At 40.6% G+C, this 23,200-nt stretch overlaps 1 pseudogene; it reads right to left on the reverse strand.

The window, feature by feature from the left end:
• Nucleotides 1–1,295: 1,295 nt before the first annotated feature.
• Nucleotides 1,296–19,000, reverse strand: LOC139081869 (toll-like receptor 2; annotated as a pseudogene).
• Nucleotides 19,001–23,200: the final 4,200 nt, after the last annotated feature.

Below are 23,200 nucleotides of genomic sequence, written 5' to 3' on the forward strand. Positions count from 1 at the left end.
CATAAACTACATTTTAACGTTTATAATTACATTTGATCTTCACAAATTGCGATCAGAGGCCGAGGAAGCGTTCTTGCAATTCTGCTATCCACAAGGAAATATCATGCAAATTATGTCCAAACTGAGATTTGAAAGAAGAATTTTGCCCTAAATCCAGGGTCCTTTTTCTTACCCTATTTCAGATCCCTAAACCTCATGAAACATTCCAGCGTCAGGCAAGCGTAATCAATAAGCATGAACGTGAACTTGAGAAGGTGGAGTCTGAATTTCTGTACAGTTGACTATATAGATATTTCTCTCTGTCTCTGAGGAGCCAGGCTCTCCAGCTGCCTGAAAAGATTCCCTTGTTACTTTAAAATCTCCACCTCTCTTCCTCATGATTTCTCAAGTGTGTACCTGAGAAAACTTTCCAATTTCTTTCCCCTGAAACTAAAAACCTCTATCCTTTCTCTAGATATCTTCTCTAGTTGAAATACCTAGATTCACTGATGTTGTTGCTTTGTAATCCCAATGCCAATTAGAATATTCTGGCAAAGTCAGGTAAAAGTCATTTTTCTACCCATGAGTCATTCTCATGGTCATCTGTATAAATGCAGATTGTTCTGCACTCAGCGAAGCTGTTTAGCATGTTCCACTCACGCACAGTCCTTATACGAGCTCAGTTCTTAATGTTTTCAAAGCACTTTCATATATATCTTTTCATCTGAATTTCACAATGATACATGAAATAGTTCTGATATTATTATAGTTCAAGTGATTAGAGATCTTGCCTCGAATTACATGGCTCACAGCTGAGTGGCAACCCCAGGCCAGACTCCAAGCCTCCTTAGTCCATCATCTTTTCAGTTTGCTGTAAGACCTCCTGCAACTCCCTACAAAACTTTTCTTTTTCTAGAAAAAAAAAAAAAAAGATTAGAAAATGAAACAATTTGAAAAGATGTTTGGAAAAGGGTAAATCTTATGGTATATACTTATATTTTTGAACATCTGACAAATTCTAAAATGAAGTTATCAAAAAACACAGGCTGTGTCTTTTTCACATAAAGTAGTTTGTAATAGTTAAATAAAATAAGAAGAAATACATCTATCAAAAATCCCTTAATGAAAATCTGCTGTAACCCTTGCACTATTTTACAAATCTTTGTACACACTCATTCTTCAATATTTTTCTCCTCTCCTCTGTACAGATTTCAATAACATCTGTAATTTTTGGAGAATAGTACTTAATACTGCCCATCAAAAATAATTAATTGTAAAATTCTAAAGTAGCATAGAACTATTTTGAAAACTGAGAATATTTCATTTAATAGGTATTTTCCTTTTAAAAGCTACAATTATTTTTCAATTCAAACCCTTCCTGCTGGGGAATGGCCTTTTTGTCAATGGGCTCCAGAAGAATGAGAATGGCAGCATCATTGTTCTCATCAAAGAGACGAAAATGGGAGAAGTCCAGTTCGTACTTACACCACTCACTCTTCACAAAGTTTTCAGAAAGCACAAAGATGGTTTTGTGGCTCTTTTCAATCGAGTCAATGATATTGTCAGTAATCCATTTGCCAGGAATAAAGTCCCGCTTATGAAGACACAACTTAAAGGGAGGGTTGAAGTGCTCCAGCTCCTGCACCATGAGGTTCTCCACCCAGTAGGAGTCCCATTCACTGTAAGACACGAAGGCGTCATAACAGATGTCCCTTTGGGGAGCTGTCCTGGGCTTCCTTTTGGCCTGGAGCCAGGCCCACATCATTTTCATGTACCACAGTCCATGGAAATGGTGACACAGAACCCCAGTGAGCAGGATCGACAGGAAAAGGGCACAGCACACAGCAGACACCAGAGCTGTCCTGTGGCATTCAGAGACCGAGAGACGAGTGTCCTGAACCCGCTGGCCCCGCACGTGGGAGGGAGAGTCACACAGGTAGTTTTCTGGCCAGTCGATCAGGATCTGGTCCAGTGTCTGCTCCTCCTGAGTGAAAGACGGGAACTCACAGGAGCAAATGAAATTGTTGCCACCGGCTTCCAAAGTCTTCAGTTCTTGAAAAGAATCAAGTTGCTCCTTAGAGAAAATTTTATTCTCCTGCTTAATCTCAAAGAAGAAGGAGGTATCTGGTAGGATCTTCAACACATACCTGAGAATGCAAAATAATTATATTGCTAACATCTAATATGCCCAGTGTCTGGGAACCACTGTGGGTTAAATTGTTTATTTTTCTGTTGGATAAATTTAAGTATGCTATCTTTTCTGGCCACTGGTAAGTGTTAGGTAAAGAAACAAGTGTACACTGACCAAGATTAAAGTTACTCAGGGTTTTCTAGAGTAAGTCACATTTTCCAGATTCTATAGATCATGTTGTCTTAAATTCACAGTATGTAAGGGGCACCAGGTATCATTATGAACTTAGTGTTTCAATTCTTCTTCAACCATCAAATTTTCACTGAAATCCATGTATCCTGGGGATTTTAAGTGTTGTAACAGAAGATATGGTATTAATCAGACTTTGCACTTACAACTGTGAGTATCTTTAGTTAATATAAAAGCACGTCTTTAACATTCTGTCATCGTGGAAAATTCTCCTAGCGAAGCTCTGTTGTTATTATAGTTTATGATGGGCCTGGTCTGATTATGGAATCTCAGCCATCCCATTTTCCTGAGGTACAAAGTCTTCCAGCTCTACCTCCAATAACTGACTTTCAGATCTCATCGTTTTATTACTTCAACTGGTTTTAACATTAGTTTTTTTGCTATGAGCCTGACTGTAAGGTTCTCTTCTGTTACCTGTCATCTCATATGAAGAGCAGTATTTCTCACTTCTGAACATTCTGGAAACTTGAAAGATCGACCAAAACTTCTCAGAATAAAATTGACTGTTTATATGTAGTCAAAAGTTACAAACTAACATTTATAAGATAAATAAGTTCTGAGGATGTAATGTACAGCATGGTGACTATAATTAACAATAGTGCATTGAGTCTTTGAAAGTTGCTAAGAGAGTAGATCTTAAAAGTTCTCATCACAAGAAAAAAAAAATTGTAACTATGTGAGATGATGGATGTTACCTAAACTTATTGTGGTAATCATCCCACAATATTTACATATATCAAATCATTATATTGTACACCTTAAACTAATACAATGTTATATGTCACTTATATCTCAATAAAAATGGGGGGATCACATAGATATACACCTACATGCTCATTAGAATGGCTAAAATTAAAGACTGACAATACCAAGTGTTGGTAAGGATGTAGAAGAACTGAAACTCTCATACATTGCTGGTGGGAATGCAAAATGATACGCCCACTTTGGGAAAGTTTGACAGTTTCTTATAAAATTAAACATGTTCACTTACTCTATGACCCAGCAATCCCCCTCTTAGGTATTTACCCACAAGATATGAAAAAATAAGTCCACACAAAGGCATGTACTTTATCCAGAGCTAGAAACAACACAAATATCTATCAACTGGTGAATACATGAATAAATTCATGTATATTTATACAATAGAATACTATTCAGCAATGAAAAGGAGGAACTGGAGTTGGTGTCAAGATGGCAGACTCTGAACTCACCTCCTCCCATGGACACAACAAATTTACAACTATTCTTGGAACAATTACCCCTGAGAGAGAACTGAAAACTGGATAAAAAGAATCCCTGTAACGAGGGACAGTGCTGACCAATGTGGAAAAGGCAGAAATTCCTCTCTGGGGAGAAAAAAAAGCCGCCTTCAGGAGCCACAGAGCTTCACAGCCAGCGGAGAGCAGTCCTAAGGTACTTAGCCTTCCTTGGAGGAGCAGGGGACCTGAGCAGGGAAGAGTTACCACTAAAAGCATCCTTCAAACTCAGCACAACTGAGACAAGTCTCATAAATCTGGCTTTGCTGGCCATTAACTACAACAGGGAGAACCCCTAGAAAAGCTGTTTGACACAAGCAGAAGAAAAGCCGGCTCTTGAAGGGCCCAAGCACAAATTCACTCATTTTGGAAAGAACCTAAAATCACCAGAAAGAAAGGTGCACAGTCATTTCTTGAAAAGAGACTCACTTGCTAGGCTCTGGGTGCATCTCAGTGAGAGGTGAGACCTCTCCAGGAGCTGAGACATTGGGGGTAGCCATTATTGTGACCTAGTACAGGTGTGCTGACACAGATGCTGGCAGATGCCATTGGAGTTCTTCCCCTGGGCTGCTAGCCCAGGGTCTGCCCCACCCACGAGAGCACTGATTTAATCCAGCTCAGCCAGGCCAGGCAGCCAGCCCTAGGGATTGACCCTGCCCAACAGCGAGTGCTCCGGCAACTTGTGGGTCTGGATAGACTGGGTGCCTGAATCCTCTGCAAGCAGGTGAGTGGTTCCACCTCTGTGGGGCAGGGAGTGCATGAGGAGCAGGTGGAGTGTGTGGCACGTTAGTAGAGTGTGTGGGGGGCCTCTGCAGTGGGGAAACTGGGTCCTTTCAGGGAGTCAGGATGTGCACACGAGACAGGACTGCATTGACAGTGTGTGTGGACCTGAAGGCCATGGGGCTTATCAGCTGCAAATGACTTGTTCTTCTCAAAGAGCCACATAGGAGATCAGCCCCACCTTCCAAAACCTGAAATAATTGGGTGCTCCTGTGGCCAGCCTGGTGGCGCAGCAGCTAAGTTCGCACGTTCTGCTTCTTGGCGGCCTGGGGTTTGCCGGTTTGGATCCCAGATACAGACATGGCACCGCTTGGCAAAAGCCATGCTGTGGTAGGCATCCCACATATAAAGTAGAGGAAGATGGGCATGGGTGTTAGCTCAGGGTCAGTCTTCCTCTGCAAAAAAGAGGAGGATTGGCAGTAGTTAGCTCAGGGCTAATCTTCCTCAAAAAAAATAAATAAATAATTGGGTGCTCCTGTGCCTGGGGCCAGCCCCACTCAGCTGCAACCCTGATAGACCTGACAACAGCCTTGCAGGCCAGAAGCCTACAGCAACTGTAAGTCCCTGAGCCTAGCAACCAGCCATGCTGGGGGCCTACTCACTTGACAGAAAAATTGCAATAGAAATGTACTATTATACCTTGCAGCCAACTGTGCTGGGACTCCCCAAATGTGATCAAGTGACTGAAGGGTCCAGACTGAAGGATTTCAGCCACATGCAGCTGAGAATTACAACCAAACAGCCAGGGGGACAGCCCATCCTCCCTGGGAACCTGCAGCAAGAGCAACCCTGCCACAACAGAAGGATACATGTAGCCCACAGAGGGGTCACCCTGGAACATTTGGAACTAGTGATGAGAGGGAAGCACACCGCGAGGCCTCAGAAAGCATCTCTTACATAAGGCCACCTCTCCAAGATCAGGAGATGTAGCTGACCCACCTAATACATAGATACAAGCACAGAGAAAGAGGGAAAATGAGGAGGCAAAAGAATATGTTCAAAGCAAGGGGACAGGACAAAACCCCAGAAAAAGAACTAAATGAAACAGAAATAAACAATCTACCTGACAAAGAGTTCAAACAAAAATTCATAAAGATGCTCACTGATCTGGGAGAAGAATGGATGAACTCAGTAAGAATATCAACAAAGAATTGGAAAATATAAAAAAGAACCAGTCAATAATGAAGAATGCAATACTGAAAATGAAAAATTCACTAGAGGAAAGTGACAGCAGAGTAGACGATACAGAAGAATGGATCAATGAGCTGGATGAAAGACTAGAAGAAAACAACCAAGCAGAACAGATAAAAGAAAAAGAATTAAAAAGAATGAGAATACTCTAAGGGAACTCTGGGACAACATCAAGTACACTAACATTCATATTATAGGTGAATATATATAGATAAAGAAGAGAAGGAGAGAGAAGGAGAAGAGAGAGATAAAGGGGCAGAGAATCTATTTGAAGAAATAATAGCTGAAAAATTTCCTAACATAAGGAAGGAAACAGACATCCATGTACAGGAAGCAGAGAGAGCACCAAACAAGATAAACCCAAAGAGGCCCACACCAAGACACGTTATAGTTAAAATGTCCAAAATTAAACATAAAGAGAGAATCCCAAAAGCCACAAGAGAAAGGCAACAAAGTAACATACAAAGGAAACCCCACAAGGCTATCAGCTGACTTCTCAGCAGAAACCTTACAGGCTAGAAGGGCGTGGCACAATATATGTAAAGCACTGAAAGGAAAAAACCCACAGCCAAGAGTACTCTACCCAGTAAGGTTGTCATTCAGAATGGAAGGAGACATAAACTGTTTCCCAGACAAGCAAAAATTAAAGAAGTTTATCAGCAAGAAACCAGTTTTACAAGAAATTCTAAAGAGACTTATTTAAGTGGGAAAGAGAAGACCACAAATAGGAATATGAAAATTATTTTTTTTAAAAAAGGCAATAAAATCACTGGTAAAGGCAAAAATACAGTAAAGGTAGCAGATCAACCACCTAGGAAGATAATATGAAGATCAAAAGACAAAAGTACTAAAATTACCTATTTCAATGATAATAGGGTAGTGGATACACACACACCAAAAAAGAGGTTAGATAGGATATCAAAAACATAAAATGTGGGAGCAGGGGGGTAAAAGAGTAGAGCTTTTAGAAAGAGGTCAAACTAAAGAGGCTCTCGACTCAATATAGATGGCTATATACATAGTTATTATATATAAACCTCATAGTAATCACAAACCAGAAACCTATGATAAATACACAAATAATTAAGAGAAAGGAGCCCAAACATAATACTAAAGAAAGCCATCAAACTACAAGGGAAGAGAAAGAAAGCAACAGAGAAGAACTACTAAAACACCCAGAAAAAGGGTAACAAAATGGCAATAAGTATATACTTATCAATAGCTACTTTAAACGTCAATGGACTAAATGCTCCAATCAAAAGGCATAGGGTGGCTGATTGGATAAAAAAGCAAGACCCATATATATGCTGCATGCAAGAGACACACTTCAGACCATTCACAAACTGAAAGTGAAGGGATGGAAAAAGACACTCCAAGCAAATGGCAATGAAAAGAAAGCTGGGGTAGCAATACTTACATCAGACAAAATAGACTTTCAAACAAAAACTGTAACAAGAGACACAGAAGGGTACCACATAATGATAAAGGGAACATCCAACAAGAGGATATAACACTTGTGAATATCTATGCACCCAAGATAGGAGCACCTAAATATATAAAGCAATTATTAACAGACATTAAAGGAGAAATAGACAGTAACACAATAATAGTAGGGGATTTTAACACTCCACTTACACCAGTGGATAGATCATCGAAACAGAAGATCAATAAGGAAAGATTGGCCTTAAACGACACATTAGACCACATAGGCTTAGTAAATATATATAGAACATTCCATCCAAAAACCGCAGAATACACATTCTTGTCAAATGCACATGAAACATTCTCCAGGATTGATCACATATTAGGCCACAAACAAGTCTCAATAAATTTAAGAAGATTGAAATGATACCAAGCATCTTTTCTGATCACAAAGTTATGAAACTAGAAATCAACTATAGGAAGAAAATCAGAAAAGCCACAAATATGTGGAGAATAAACAAAACATTACTGAACTATGATTGGATCTAACAAAGAAATAAAAAAATACCTGGAGGGGCCAGCCCCATGGCTGAGTGGTTAAGTTTGCATGCTCTGCTTCAGCAGCCCAGGGTTTTGCCCGTTCGAATCCTGGGCATGGACATGGCACTGCTCATCAAGCCATGTGAGGTGGCATCCCACATGCCACAACTGGAAGGCCCCACAACTAAAAATACACAACTATGTACCGGGGGCCTTTGGGGAGAAAAAGGAAAAGTTTTAAAATCTTAAAAAAAAAAAAAAATACCTGGAGACAAATGAAAATGAATATACAACTTGCCAAAATCTATGGGACACAGCAAAAGCAATTCTAAGAGGGAAGTTTATAGGAATACAGGCCTACATCAACAAACAAGAAAAATCAAATAAACAATCTAACAGTGCACCTAAAGGAAATAGAAAAAGAAGAACAAACAAAGCCCAAAATCAGTAGAAGGAAGAAATAATAAATATCAGAGCAGAAATAGATGACATAAAGACTAAAAAAGCAATCGAAAAAATCAATGAAACCAAGACCTGGTTCTTTGAAAAGATAAACAAAATTGACAAACCTTTAGCTAGACTCACCAAGAAAAAAAGACAGAAGGCTCAAATAAATAAAATCCTAAATGAAAAAGGAAAAATTACAACAGACACCTCAGAAATACAAAAGATTATAAGGGAATACTACAAAAAGCTATATGCCAACAAATTGGGTAATCTAGAAGAAATGGATAAATTCTTAGAATCATACAAGCTTCCAAAACTGAATAAAGAAGAAAGAGAGAATTTGAATAGACCAATTACCAGTAAGGAAATCAAAACAGTAATCAAAAACCTCCCAGAAAATAAAAATCCAGGACCAGAAAGCTTCCCTGGTGAATGCTACCAAAAAGTGAAAGAAGATGCAATACCAATCCTTCTCAAACTCTTCCAAAAAATTGAAGAGGAGGGGAAGCTTCCTAACTCATTCTACAAAGCCAACATTACCCTGATACCAAAACCAGACAAAGACAACACAATAAGAAAAATTACAGGCCAATATCACTGATGAACATTGATGCAAAAATGCTCAACAAAATACTAGCAAATCGAATACGATAATACATTAAAAAGATCATACACCAGGATCAGGTGGTTTTTATTTCAGGGATGCAGGGATGGTTCAACATCCACAAACCAATTAACATGATACACCACATTAACAAAATGAAGAATAAAAATCATATGATCATCTCAATAGATGCAGAGAAAGCATTTGACAAGATACAGCATGCATTCATGATAAAAACTCTGAGTAAAATGAGTATATAAGGAAATTACCTCAACATAACAAAGGCCATATATGACAAACCCACAGCCACTATCATTCTCAATGGAGAAAAACTGAAGGCTATCCCTCTAAGAGCAGGAACCAGACAAGGATGCCCAGTTTCACCACTTTTATTTGGCAAAGTATTGGAAGTCCTAGCCAGACCAATCAGGCAAGAAAAAGAAATAAAAGCGAACCAAATTGGAAAGGAAAAAGTGAAACTGTCACTATTTGCAGATGACATGATTTTTCTTTTTGAGGAAGATTAGCTCTGAGCTAATATCCACCACCAATCCTCATCTTTTTGCTGAGGAAGATTGGCCCTGAGCTAACACCTGTGCCCATCTTCCTCTATTTTATATGTGGGACACCTACCACAGCATGGCTTGATAAGCAGTGCATAGGTCTGCGCCCAGGATGCAAACTGGTGAACCCAGGGCTGCTGAAGCGGAACTCACAATCTTAACTGCAATGCCACCAGGTCAGCCCCAAGATGGCATGATTTTATGTATAGAAAACCCTAAATAATCCACTAAAGAACTTCTAGAAATAATAAATGAATATGGTCAAGTTGCAGGATACAAAATCAACATACAAAAATCAGTTGCATTTCTATACACTAACAACGAAGTAGCAGAAAGAGAAATTAAGAATACAATCTCATTTATAATTGCAACAAAAATAATAAAATACCTAGGAATAAACTTAACCAAAGAGGTGAAAGATCTGTACCCTGAAAACTATAAAATATTATTAAAGAAATGGAAGAAGACACAAAGAAATGGAAAGATATTCCATGCTCTTGGTTTGGAAGAATTAACATAGTTAAAATGTCCATACTTCCTAAAGCAATACAATCTCTACCAAAGTTCCAACAACATTTTTCACAGAATAGAACAAAGAATCCTAAAATTTATATGGAACAACAAAAGAACCCTAAAATTTATATGGAACAACAAAAGACCCTGCATAGCCAAAGGAATCCTGAGAAAAAAAGCACGAAGCTGGAGGTATCACACTCCCTGATTTCAAAATATGCTACAAAGCTATAGTAACCAAAACAGCATAGTACTGGCACAAAGATAGACACACAGATCAGTGGAACAGAATTGAGAGTCCAGAAGTAAACTCACACATCTGTGGACAGCTAAGTTTCGACAAGGGAGCCAAGAACATGCAATGAAGAAGGGAAGGCTCTTCAACAAAGGGTGTTGGGAAAACTGGACAGCCACATGCAAAAGAATGAAAGTAGACCATTATCTTCCACCATACACAAAAATAAACTCAAAATGCATTAAAGACTTGAATATAAGACCTGGAACCGTTAAACTTCTAGAAGAAAACATAGGCAGTGCACTCTTCGACATCAATCTTAGCAGCATATTTTCAAGTATCATGTCTGACCGGGCAAGGGAAACAACAGAAAAAATAAACAAATGGGACTACATCAAACTAAAAAGCTTCTGCACAGCAAAGGAAACCATCAACAAGACAAAAAGACAATGTGACAATTGGTAGAAGATATTTGCAAACCATATATCTGATAAGCGGTTAATATCCAAAATATACAAAGAACTCATACATCTCAACAGCAAAAAATCTAACAACCCAATTAAAAAATGGGCAAAAGATCTGAACAGACATTTCTCCAAAAAAGATATACAAATGGCCAACAGGCACATGAAAAGATGTTCAACATCATTAACTATCAGGGAAATGCAAATCAAAACTACAATCAGATCTCGCCTCGCTCCCATCAGAATGCCTGTAATCAACAAGACAGCAAACAGTAAGTGTTGGAGAGGATGTGGAGAGAAGGGAACCCTCATACACTGCTGGTGGGAGTGTAAACCGGTGCAGCCACTATGGAAAACAGTATGGAGATTCCTCAGAAAATTAAGAATAGATCTACTATACGATCCAGCTATTCCACTGCTGGGTATTTATCCAAAGAACATGAAAACACGAATGCATAAAGATACATGCAGCCCTATGTTCATGGCAGTATTATTCACAATAGCCAAGACTTGGAAGCAACTTAGGTGCCAATCAAGGGATGAATGGATAAAGAAGATGTGGTATTTGTACACAATGGACTACTACTCAGCCATAAGAAATTATGAAATCCAGCCATCTGTGACAACATGGATGGACCTTGAGGGTATTATGCTAAGTGAAATAATTAAAAGGCAAAAGTCAAATACCGTATCATCTCACTCATAAGTAGAAGATAAAAACAACAACAAACAAACACATAGAAACAGTTGGATTGGTGGTTACCAGAGGGGAAGAGGAGAGGGAGGAGGGCAGAAGGGGTGATTAGGCACGTGTGTGTGGTGATGGATTGTAATTAGTCTTTGGGTGGCGAACATGATGTAATCTACACAGAAATCGAAATATAATGATGTACACCTGAAATTTATATAATGCTATAAACCAATGTTACTACAATAAAAATAAATAAATATTTTTTAAAAAGGGAAAAAGAAGACTACTGATATATGCAAGAATTTGGCTGGATCTCAAAAAGCATTATGCTAAGTGAAAGAAGTCGCACACAAACAAATACATACTGTAGAATGCATTTATATGAAATTCTAAAGCAAAACTATGACAGATAGCAGAGATACCAGGAAGCCAGGTCGGGGGAGGGAACTAACTGCAAAGGGGCAAACGAGGACTTTGATGGTCTTGGAAATGCTCTGTATCATAATTGTGACAGCAGTTACATGATTGTGTGTCTTTGTCGAAGCTCATCAAATTGTACTTTTTAGATGGATAAATTTTATGATATGTGAATTATCTCAATAAAACTGATGTTTAAAAATCCTCTTCTTTCCTAGAGCAAAAGATGGATATGTCAGGCCCGAAAATAGAGGAGCTAGCCTTTTGCTAGCCCTTTGAGAGAAGGAAGGAGAAAACACCTAATTTCTCTAACAGGTCATCCTGCCTCACTTATAAAACATCCCCTTTACCTCAATAAGTTTACACTGATTTCTCACTTGCAACCAAAAAAGCTCTAAGATATTTCTTTTTTATTTTATTTTATTTTTTTTGAGGAAGATTAACCCTGAGCTAATATCTGCTGCCAATACTCCCCTTTTTTGCTGAGGAAGACTGGCCCTGAGCTAACATCTGTGCCCATCTTCCTCTAATTATATGTGGGATGCCTACCACAGCATGGCGTGCCAAACAGTGCCATGTCAGCACGCAAGATCCGAACCAGCGAACCCTGGGCCACCAAAGCGGAATGTGCAAACTTAATAGCTGTGCCACCAGGCTGGCCGCTAAGATATTTCTTGATGGAAAGAAAATTAAGTTTCTTAAGTAATTCAGGAAGTCCAAACCACCTAGAAACATAATATTATAAAATCTTCTAATATTGTATTCAGAGGGCTTTAGCCCTTCTGGAATGCTCATGTTCAGCTTGTCATCTTCCTAATATCACCCCATGCATATTCAGAGCAATTCACCACCCAACTTCCACAGGGTCCATTTGAGGACTAAATTCATCATACCATAATGATTTCAGAAATTAAGATGTTCCTGACAGAATGGTCTCAATGTTCATTCTACAAAGAAAAAAAAAAAAAAAAGAATGAAAGAAAGACAGACGGACCAAAACCAACTGCTTCATATGTCGGCCCAAGGACTGATCTTCTCCATTAATTGCAGGCTTCTTGGTACATATCTCTGGGGATTAGAAGCATCAATCTTAAGTTAATTCAGAACAGAAAGTCCATAAAATTCCTTTTTTTTTTAATTTAGAGAATCTAGAAATATATCAGGAATCTAAAATTTGGGAAAATGAAAAAAGAAAGAGGGAAAGAGACTTTTCTTCAAGTTCTTTGATGGACTATCCCAGGGCAAAGGACCAAACCATGAGGATGACATAAGAGGTAAATTGTTACAGGATAGGTCCAAATACACGTGACTCTCAGGGAGAAGGCAGGATTCAACTAGACAACTGAAAAGGAACTTCCAAATTAACACACGTTTGCTGAATGTGGCTGGATGTAAATTTCATGAGAGCAGGGACTTCCTTCGTTCTCCTATTTGCAATGGAGTATCCCCAGCCTCTAGAACATGATAGGCATTAATCAACTAATACTTGGCAAGTGGTAGATTCACATGGCTTTTCAGAAAATCAGTTAAGTCTGGAGGAATGGAGTTGTCCCACCTATCCACAGGGATATGTTCCAAGACCCCCAGTGGATGCCTGAAACCACAGATAGTACCGAACTCTATACATACTATGTTTTTTCCCATACATATATTCTTATGATAAAGTTTAATTTATAAGTTAGGCACAGTAAGAGGTCAAGAACAACTAATAATAAAATAGAACAATTATAACAATATACTGTAGTAAAAGTTACTGTAGATTGTAGCAACTTCAGCATGTGATTTTATTTTTTTCTTTATTAAGTCAAGAACTCTCACCTTTTCACTTAAAGGAAGCACTTTATGGCTTCTCTGTGGCATATCTGAATTGTCAGCATCACTACTCTTTCGCTTTGGGGCCATTATCAAGTACAATAAAGTTTACTTGAACACAATCACTGTGATACCAGGAGAGTTGATCTGATAACCAAGATGGCTACTAAGTGACTAACGGTCAGGTTACAGTGCGGATACGTTGGACAAAGGGATGATTCACATCCTGGGCAAGATAGAGGGGGATGGCTCGAGATTTCATCACGCTACTCAGAACAATGAGCAATTTAAAACTTATGAATTGTTTATTTCTAGAACCTTCCGTTTAATATTTTCAGACCATGATTGGTCACAGGTAACAGAAACTGTGGAAAGCAAAACCATGGATAAGGGGAGACTACTGTGTAAACATCTGAAGTGGCCACTGCTGACACACAGTGGGACTGAAGGAAGAGAAGTCTGACCAGTGACTCCTTGCCCTGACTTCCTACCCTCGCCACACAACAGCTGACCTCATTTGAGGATAGGAAAGTAGAAATATAGTGAACGATTTCCAACCGTATAGTTAGACAAAAACCATGAGTGAAAAACTGGTATCATTTTAATATCTGTAAGGGTGGTAAGACCTCATCAGGCAAGAAGAGTATGAAAAGAAGGCAGAATTTTATCAAGTTCCAAGTTCTTTGGAGCTCCTTGGAAAATACATTGAAATATCTTAGGAATCAAATAACTACTAATTCCAGCCATGTGGCGTGGCAATCTGGGTAGGGGCCGCCAACTTCTATGTGGATGGAAAAAATGAGGTCATGATATATCCCAAACCCAGGGACATGAGCTACGTGCCCACTGTGCCCACTTCTTTTGCTTCAGTCCTCTTATAAAGTGTAACTTGGGTTCAGTGTGTACCAGTTTGAGTCACAGACAAGAATACTGCCAGCTTCCCAGCCAATATAACTGGCCAATCATCTAAGAAGGAATTTCACAAATTATGTATGATGGTGTAATGGTTTCCTACATGTGTGTAAGCATCTTTCACAGCAAATTGCTATCCACTTGGCAAGTGTATGGACACTCTTCCTTGGCCCAAAAAACTTCTGGATGCAATTTCTGGTAGGCTTAAAATTAGTATTTACACTAATATTTTGTGTTAAGGAATCTGTGAATACTTGGTTTTTAAAGACTTGTCACCTTTAAAAAAATTTGGTCTATTAAAGTCAGGCTCGTAATTCTAATTTAAAACATATACTTCACCTATACTTGTGACTTGAAGCTGGAATTTTTCTGTTTGTAGGAACATGTATTGAAACATTTCTTATATATTGAAACATTTAAGAGTGCCTGAAGTTCACCATGTTTATAAAAAGTATTAGTTATATGAGAGTTATTTAAGAACTCAGGAAAGATTTATTAAATCAAACAACTGAGACACTTAAAGAGGATATCAAATATACTACATTTGTAAATGCAGCTTAAACTATTTTGGAGTTTAATTAGCTAAGTTTGCAAATAGGACAGACATAAGCCAAAGTCCCTTTTAAACTGATGTTTAAATTTTGGTAAATTTATAAAAAGCTAGTCGGACTTAAAATCTCAAGGAAGGGCAAAGTTTTAACCTCGTAAATTTAGTAATTTAGATATTAAATCATACAGCCAAGGCAAACTTGTGAATTATCTCTTCTGCCCACAATAATTTCTGAAGACATTTTTAAAAAAGCTAACATTCACAAAATTAAAATTGAGTCACTAAAGAAAACATTTGCCAAGTCCTTCCTTCCTCCTCGTGTTGTCTGCTGCTCTTCTTCTGCTCCTGCCTGTCTTTTGTCACTGCTTCCTCTAGCCCGAGTCAGTGGTGACCACGTCTTCCAGTCTGCTTCTATGCGTCCTGCCAGTGTCCCTCTGCCCTTCCTGTAGCTGGCTTCTTCGAGTCTTCAATCGCTGGTGCAGATCCCGCTGTATGTACATTACTTACCATGTAACAGTTCCAGCCCACTCAGATTAAATCTATTGTTTCATGGCGTTCCATGGTGTTCTATAAATGGCATCATCAGATCCAGGAGCCCCAGTCCCTGATCCAATGTTGGAATCACTGACTGTTACTTCCCCAATCTTTTGTAAGAAAACCAGTTCCTCATTGGCTCTGGGCTCATGTTACACCATTTGACCTCTGCCGTCCTATGTCTGTCACTATCTGCTGACCTCCTAGTCCCGTCTTCTCACTTGTTGAAGACTTGGGCATCTGCTCATAGACTTCCTCCCAAGATCTTCCAGGAGCAGGTGCTTCACTGTTCACGAAGATGACCCCCCCCCCCATCACCCTGGCCTCTCGGTTCCCTTACCTCCTCCTCACTGGAGATCCTTGACCTCCGCACTGCCTCGCTCACTGCCTGGGCCTGGTCATTCCCTACAGTTGTCCAACCTCAAACTGACTAACTCCAACCTCCTGCCTCTTGCTCAGAGTCTACTGATCCCTCCTCTTTCCCCAATCATTTGTCCTCTCCTTCCTTCTCTTTCTTCCTTATTGAGTGTAGATTCAGGCAGACATTTGGTGCAAGCTGGAGCTCACAGATGGAAATCAGCCTGCAAACCCTGGGTTTCCCATTCTGTCAGCAATGTGTGGAGAGTCATACTTGGTCCAAAAATATATGGTTCACCGAGAGAGGAATCTTTCCCCGTTTTTTACAGGGGAAAATACAGCCTGGGTGTGGCCACAGGATCATCGGAACACGGATGCCAGCCGCTCAGGGAGTGCTGGAAGAGGACTCGGACAGTTAGGGTGGTGCACAGTCCTCCTTCAGCCTTCATAACACCCTTGCCAGCACCACAGACTCTCTTGACAGTGGTGTTGCCAAACACGGGGTTGAAGGAGAAGGTTTCACCTCCTCCTCAATCTCCGTAAGTCTTCCCTGTTCTTTGATATGAACAACTGGTGTTTCCTCACTGTAATAAAATGTAAAATAATGCTCTACAAAAAGCTTCGAGCCCTCCCACCCCTGAATCAGAGCACCACTTCTAAAGCTCTGCCAAATAGAAATTCTAGAACCACCACTGTCTCTCTTCCTTACATTTCTGTGTCTCCTATGTGACAAAATCCCAAACCTAAAAGGATTCTACTGCCTGCTTTCTTAGAGGAGACAAGGCATTTTTATTCCATTTCTCCAGCCAACTCACCTACACTCTCCGCGATAACATTGAAGCTTTCTCCTCTCTTCTCCAGCCACTGGCAGTCTCTGCCTCCTCCCATCCTCTCAGGGATGACTTTACCTCTTACTTCAAAGAGAAAATTGAAGCCATCCAAAGGAATCCCCTCAACTTCCCACTTCCAATCTTCCGTCCACACCCGTCCTCTCCCTCCTGCCGCAGTAGAAGAGGGGGCCCCCTCCCAGCATAGCTGGTGAGTCCCCCCTTGTCCAGTCGAGATGCCCTCCCTCCCTACCTCCTCAGGAACCCTGCACCGCTCATTACCCCTTCTCTCTCCCACATTCTCTGTCGCTGCATCTCAAGCAGATCATTCCTACCGATGTTTACACGTGCTCAAGTTTCTTCTATATTTATTTTTTTAAAAAACAACAAAAAATTCCTCATCTCCCTCAGGTTTCTCTCTTCCCCTCTCTCTCTTTCCCTCCATAGTCCTACTTCTGAAAAGAGCTCTTCATATTTACTGTTTATCTTCTCACTTCTTGCCCAGCCTGCATTCTACTCCAGTCTGGCTGCCATTTCTATCCCTCCAAACAGCATTTGCAAAGATCATCAACAGCCACTATGTTGCTAACTCTCAGATCTTTTTATTCTTCACGTTGCCTGGCCCATCTGAGCAGATATCATTGCTGCCCACTCTGTCCTTCTTAAAATATTCTCTCCCTTTGCTTCCATGACCCCACACACTTAGTTTTCTTTTTCAACTCTCCTTTTCAAACCTATCCTTCCCAACCATGTTCCCAAGTGACAATCAAGGACAATCCAGTGATCTGTCCTAGGCCACTTCTCACTGCCTACTTTCTTCTTAAGGAATCTCTTTTCTGCCCATCTGTATGCCAATACCTTTCAAATTTAAGTTTCCTGCCCCGAAATCTCACCTGAGCTCAGGACCTAAATAGGCAACTACCTACCTGAGGCCTTTGTCCCCCCTTGGGTGTCTCAGAGCGTGTCCACTCAGCATGTCCAGATCTGACCTCATATTTCTTACCAAGGCTGGTCCCCTTCTAGCTCTTTATTTCAACCTGTGGCACCACCATCCATCCAGCTGCACTTGCTCCAGCACCTAGTCCTGCTGACTGTTCCTCGAATCCATTCAACTTTTTTTTTTTTAAAGATTTTATTATTTTCCTTTTTCTCCCCAAAGCCCCCGGTACATAGTTGTATATTCTTCGTTGTGGGTTCTTCTAGTTGTGGCATGTGGGACGCTGCCTCAGCGTGGTCTGATGAGCAGTGCCATGTCCGCGCCCAGGATTCGAACCAACGAAACACTGGGCCGCCTGCAGCGGAGCGCGCGAACTTAACCGCTCGGCCACGGGGCCAGCCCCGAATCCATCCAACTTTTTATTCTCACTACCACTAGGAAGTTCAAGCTACCTTCGTGTCTCATCTGGACAAAAACAACCTCCTAGTTGGTCTCATCTACTCTGCCTTCTCTGTAGCCTTTTCTTCACACAGCATCTAGAGCAGCCCCGTCTAATGAAAATATAATGGGAGCCACAAATGCAAGCTGCTTACATAATTCTAAATTTCCTAGTAGGGGGCCAGCCCCGAGGCCGAGTGGTTAATTTCACATACTCCACTTCAGCAGCCAGCGGGTTGCCGGTTTGGATTCTAGGCGTGGACCTACATACCGCTCATCAAGCCATGCTGTGATGGTGTCCCACATAGAAGAACTAGAACTACTTACAACTAGGATATACAACTATGTACTGGAGCTTTGGAGAGAGAAGAAAAAAAAAGAGGAAGATTGGCAACAGATGTTAGCTCAGGCCAATCTTCCTCACCAAAAAAAAAAAAATCCTAGCAGCTACATTTAAAAAAGTATCAAGTATAACTCAAAAAAAGGTTACAAAAGTATAACTTTAAAAACTTAGCAAGAAACAGGTAAAATTAATTTTAATTACATTTTATTTAACCCAAAATTTTATCAATTCAATATGTAATCAATATTTAAAAATTAATGAGATATTTTACATTCTTTTTTTATACTAAGCCTATGAAATCCAGTGTGTATTTGACATTTACAGTACATCCCAACTAAGATCAGCAACATTTCAAGTGTTCAATAACCATGTGTAGCTAATAGCTACCATTATTGGACAGTAGAGATCTAGAATGATCTTTTTACAATGCAAATCTGATCATTTCAAACCAACTCAAGTTTAAAATTCTTGTGTGGCTTCCAAATTGTTCTTAGGATTAGGATCCAAACACTTAACATAGACTACAAGGCCCTAAGGGTCTGTGGTATGACTTCTGCTTAAACTTCTGGTCTCTGCCCCTTCTCCCCATCACCGTCTGTGCATCAGCCATATTAGCCTTTCAGATTTCTAGGCAGACGGAATTTCCACCCATCACAGATCCTTTCATATGCTGTTCCTTCTGTTGTAAGTGCCATCTTCTACCACAATCCCCTCCACCATCATCAGCACCTTCACCACCATCGTCTACCACCCTCACCATCACTCCCTTCACCATCACTGTCAACTCTACCATCATCACCACCTCCATCATTACTCTATCACCACCACTGTTACCACCACCTCCATCAGCACCATCACCTCTTGCCATAGACACTCTTACTTCTGCTTCAGGTCTCTACTCACCTTCTCTTCCCTTACTCTTTAGCCTAAGGACGTGTTCCTTTCCTTCATAGCATTTAGCTCAGTCTATAACTATCCTCCCACTTGTGTGATTAGTGCCTGTCTCTCTCACTAAGCCAAACAGGAATTCTGTTTGGTTTAGCTCGCCACTGCATCCTCAATGCTTACCCAGTAGCTTGTACATAGTAGGCATTCAATAAAAACTTTTGAATAAATAAATGAATCAATCAAGATAATCGAGAAATAAAGAACTATAAAATGGGGCACATAGAGCTTGAAGAAAGGAGAAGTCAACGAACACTGTCAGGTTTGGCAGGTAGAATGCAAATAAGGGATGGAGGTGTGGGAGGTAATTACTTCTGTTGAGAGCATATCTTGTGCCAAAATCTCTGTTCATCATTTTACGTGTGTTTGTTTAATCCTATAACAAGTGTATGAGGCAAGGTATTATCTGCATTTTATATTCAAGGAGGCTCAGAAGTGATAGATGGGCTGGGAACCTCAACCTGTCTGATTTCCAAGCCCACGTGCCATGCACTTCACTAGAGCTCCGTAGACAACTTCTGGTGCTTCATAATCATGCTAGACTTGTTATTCAATGAGACCATGACCAAACCCTGAAATTGTAGAAAAGCTGGATTTTTAATAGTACGTGTATGTTATATGTGTGTACATGCACCCACTTTGTTGTGAGGTTTTTTTAAACAAATGTTTCCCAAATGCATTGCACAATTCAAGTGCGATTGCCTCATGAGGATCTTAAGCAAAAAAACACTTGCCTGAAATAATGTCATTAATTATGTTAAGTCCGAGAAGGAAGTTAAATGATGATTGAATATTGATTCAGGTATGAGACCTCTCAAATAGTAGTTGATTTTCCTTCCTGTTTAAGTGAGGTTATGTATACAATGTGCCTAACGGAATGCCTGGCATACAGAAAGAGCTCAATAATTGTTAGCTATTATTATCATCACCATCATCATCACCATCATTATGATTCCTGGCTCATTGCAGCTTTTCATTTATTTCTTGCATGCATACTAAAATGTAGGTTCTTAAAAATACGCTGTGCTGCTCTAAAGGCCTCTCTGTGAATCACTGCCATAAAGCACCTTCTGGATTGACTCAGGGCAGCCATCACTGTGGCCCATGTACCACAAATCCAAATTTGGGCCAACTGGTTTCCAGGGCTCAGCACAACCCTCCCCAGCATTTTGGGAGCAGTCACACAGACTTGGTTTCAAATCTTGCCTCTTCCACATGCTAGCTTTATGTCTGAGCAAATCACAAGACTCAGTTTTCACATCTGTTAGATGGGGATGATAATTCTTATCCAGAGTGCAGTGCCCAGAACCTGGTAAATGCTCAGTGTTTGCTATTATTTTCAGGAAGTGTCTAGGATTTAAACTATGGGAACTTAGTTCCTTCTCCAGTTTGCTGTAGGATTGGCCAGTCTAATCACATTGTTGTTGGATCAGGATGAAAATCATGAGAACATTTTTCCCGGGGGAAAGGAATGTCACACAGTCACTTGCTCTGCTCACAGTCACCCTTCTGTTTCCTGATTCAAGTGGCCACTACTCCCAAACCCCTAGAATCTTCTGAGATTAGTGATGACATTGGCACGTAACTGGGGAAGAGCAGAAATACTACCTTGCCAACCGTGAGCATGCAATGGGTACAATGGGGTCTAGTCCTACCTTAACTGTTCGTCTGTCAAGGGTCCAGACTGGCTTTTAGAAAGCTAGGATGCCATAACTCTTTCTTGTGAGAAATAATATTTCAAAGTGATTTAAAAACATTTCTGACAACATGAAGGTCAAACAGGGAGGCAGTGTGGAGCAGTGGTTAGGAATGGAGGCTCTGGGCCCTCTTGCCGACTATGTGAACTTGGCCAAGTTACCATCTCTGTCAAATGTACTTGATATTGTTGCTGTGAAAATCAGGCAAGGTTCCATGTGCAAAGGACAAACATTTGTCCCTGACATTTATAAGTGCTAGATATGAGTTGGTTTGTAAGCAGAGCCAAATGAATAAATGTATCTATTTGATGGCAAATCCCTGGAGAAACAGAGCTGCCTGTCCATATATGTGCAAAAACATCAGGCATGTAAATAGTAATAATAGTTTGACAAAAGTACGTAATGATGGGGTTGATGAGAAGAGAAAGGGGAATTGCAGGTCGTTTGACAGAGAAACGTTCAGGCAAAAGAAATTGCAGAGCTTCAAAACTGTGTTGGCAAAGAATACAAATCTGGAGAGAAAATTAAACAATGGGCATGGGTGTGGAAATCTGGGTAAGTTTTTTTAGCCACTCTTTCCTAAAAGCGTTTTTTTCTAATCTTAAGCCAATTGCCAGGCTGATGACCAGGTAATGATTGCCACTCAAATAATCAGGTCCCAAGCCTGTCTAGTCACCGGCCCACTGATGGCATAAAACCCAATGGGTGAAGAGGGGCCTTATCCGATGTATCTGACCAAATATAAAATCTCGGGCCCCCCTCCCTGCCCCAACCATCTTTTTACTCTCAGAGAGACCGACATTAGCAAGAAAGAACTATTCCTTGAGAGACCTCGAGAGGACTAACTGGCCAAAAATTCTCTTTGGAAATTGTGTCACAGAAAATGTTCACTTAGATTAACAAACCCCTTTGATAAAAGGCAAGTACACTAAGAAGTGTAAATATGATTGGGCTTTCGACTTTAATATGAGTATTTTTCTTTCTTACCAACTAGACGAGCTCAGTTCCTCTCAGAAAATGAGAGTATTGCTGGCAGAGGTGGAGGTGCGATTTTGGAGCAGAGGGTACTGCCTCATGTAGGTTCAGTCGGGCTGTAAAGGAAAAGTATTCGGGAAGAAGGGGGATCCCCTCAGAGGTAGAGAAGAGAGTCCCACAAAGAGGAGGGGACAGAGGAAGACAGTGGGAGGAACTCACTTAAGGAAAACTTCATCTGTGGAAGCGTTTTGCCTCTTTATCAAGGGAGGGCTTCAGGCCTTGTCTGCAGGCCCAACAATGGCTTATCATTACCCTCTCGGAAGAGAGAGACATGGGCCTTGGCTTTGGGAAGGAATGGATGTTGCTCTCTTTTCCAAGAATTAGGGATAACTCTGCTGAGAAAGTTTTCCCTCGCACTCACAGAAACACAGCAAGAATTGTTCTGCTTGAAGCCTCAGAATCTTGCACAACTGGGCCAACACCAGCTATGCCAGGAATTGGCATAGGGAGAACTCTGTCCTGCCCCAGCCTGTCCAGGAAGTAACTGCATTAAAATTTTGCTCTTGCATAATATGATTCACAGAAATTTTAATTTTAGGAAACGAAAGTGACTGCTGCAGAGGAGCTGAGCTTCCTATAGTTTGAAGCTGGCCCATGCCTGGCACAGAGCCATCTCTCCAGGAAGCCCATTCAGAAAGGTTGCGAAGGGAGGGCAAGAAGAGTGCAATAACTCTCAAACACCTATTAGATGCCAGAGGTATGTTTGCAGTCAACAAATGTTTACTCAGTATGTCCTTTTGTCGGGCATGGTGTTAGTTCCTCAGGTGAAGAGCACAAAGTCATAGTTCCAGCCCCCAGGAAGCTCAGAGTCTTGTGGGGAAGAGATAAACTGAGCAATGAATTCCAAGAAGGACAACATGAACAACATTGCACGTGGGGCACAATCCCTATGAGGGATCCCTATGAGGGAATCATGAACCCCATTTTGTAGATGGGCAACCTGAGGCTCAAGAGAGACTAGAGAACCCAGTAAGGAGCATAGTCAGCATTTGGACTCCAGACATCTAATTCCATAGCCCATGTCCTTTTTATCTGCCGAATTTAGTATCTACCATTTGCATGCCACCAGGCTGGGAGCTTGAATAGCAATTTACTCTTTTCAAAGAGTTTCATGCCTTCAAAGGATGAAGAGCTGCACAAATAGATCTATTTGCCAAGAATAGTAGAAGGAGAAGCTACAGGAAATTGTGGCCCCACCCTTACAGTCTTGAGTGTGACTGGTGAGAGGTCTTAAGTGTGTCATGCAGTGTTTCTGGGCCTCAGTTTCTCAGGAATGTTACTTTTCAAAGGGATCACTAAAAGATTAAATTAGATGGTAGAGGTGAAAAGTA

Source organism: Equus przewalskii, chromosome 2 (assembly GCF_037783145.1).
Source record: "Equus przewalskii isolate Varuska chromosome 2, EquPr2, whole genome shotgun sequence".
Lineage (NCBI taxonomy): Eukaryota > Metazoa > Chordata > Mammalia > Perissodactyla > Equidae > Equus > Equus przewalskii.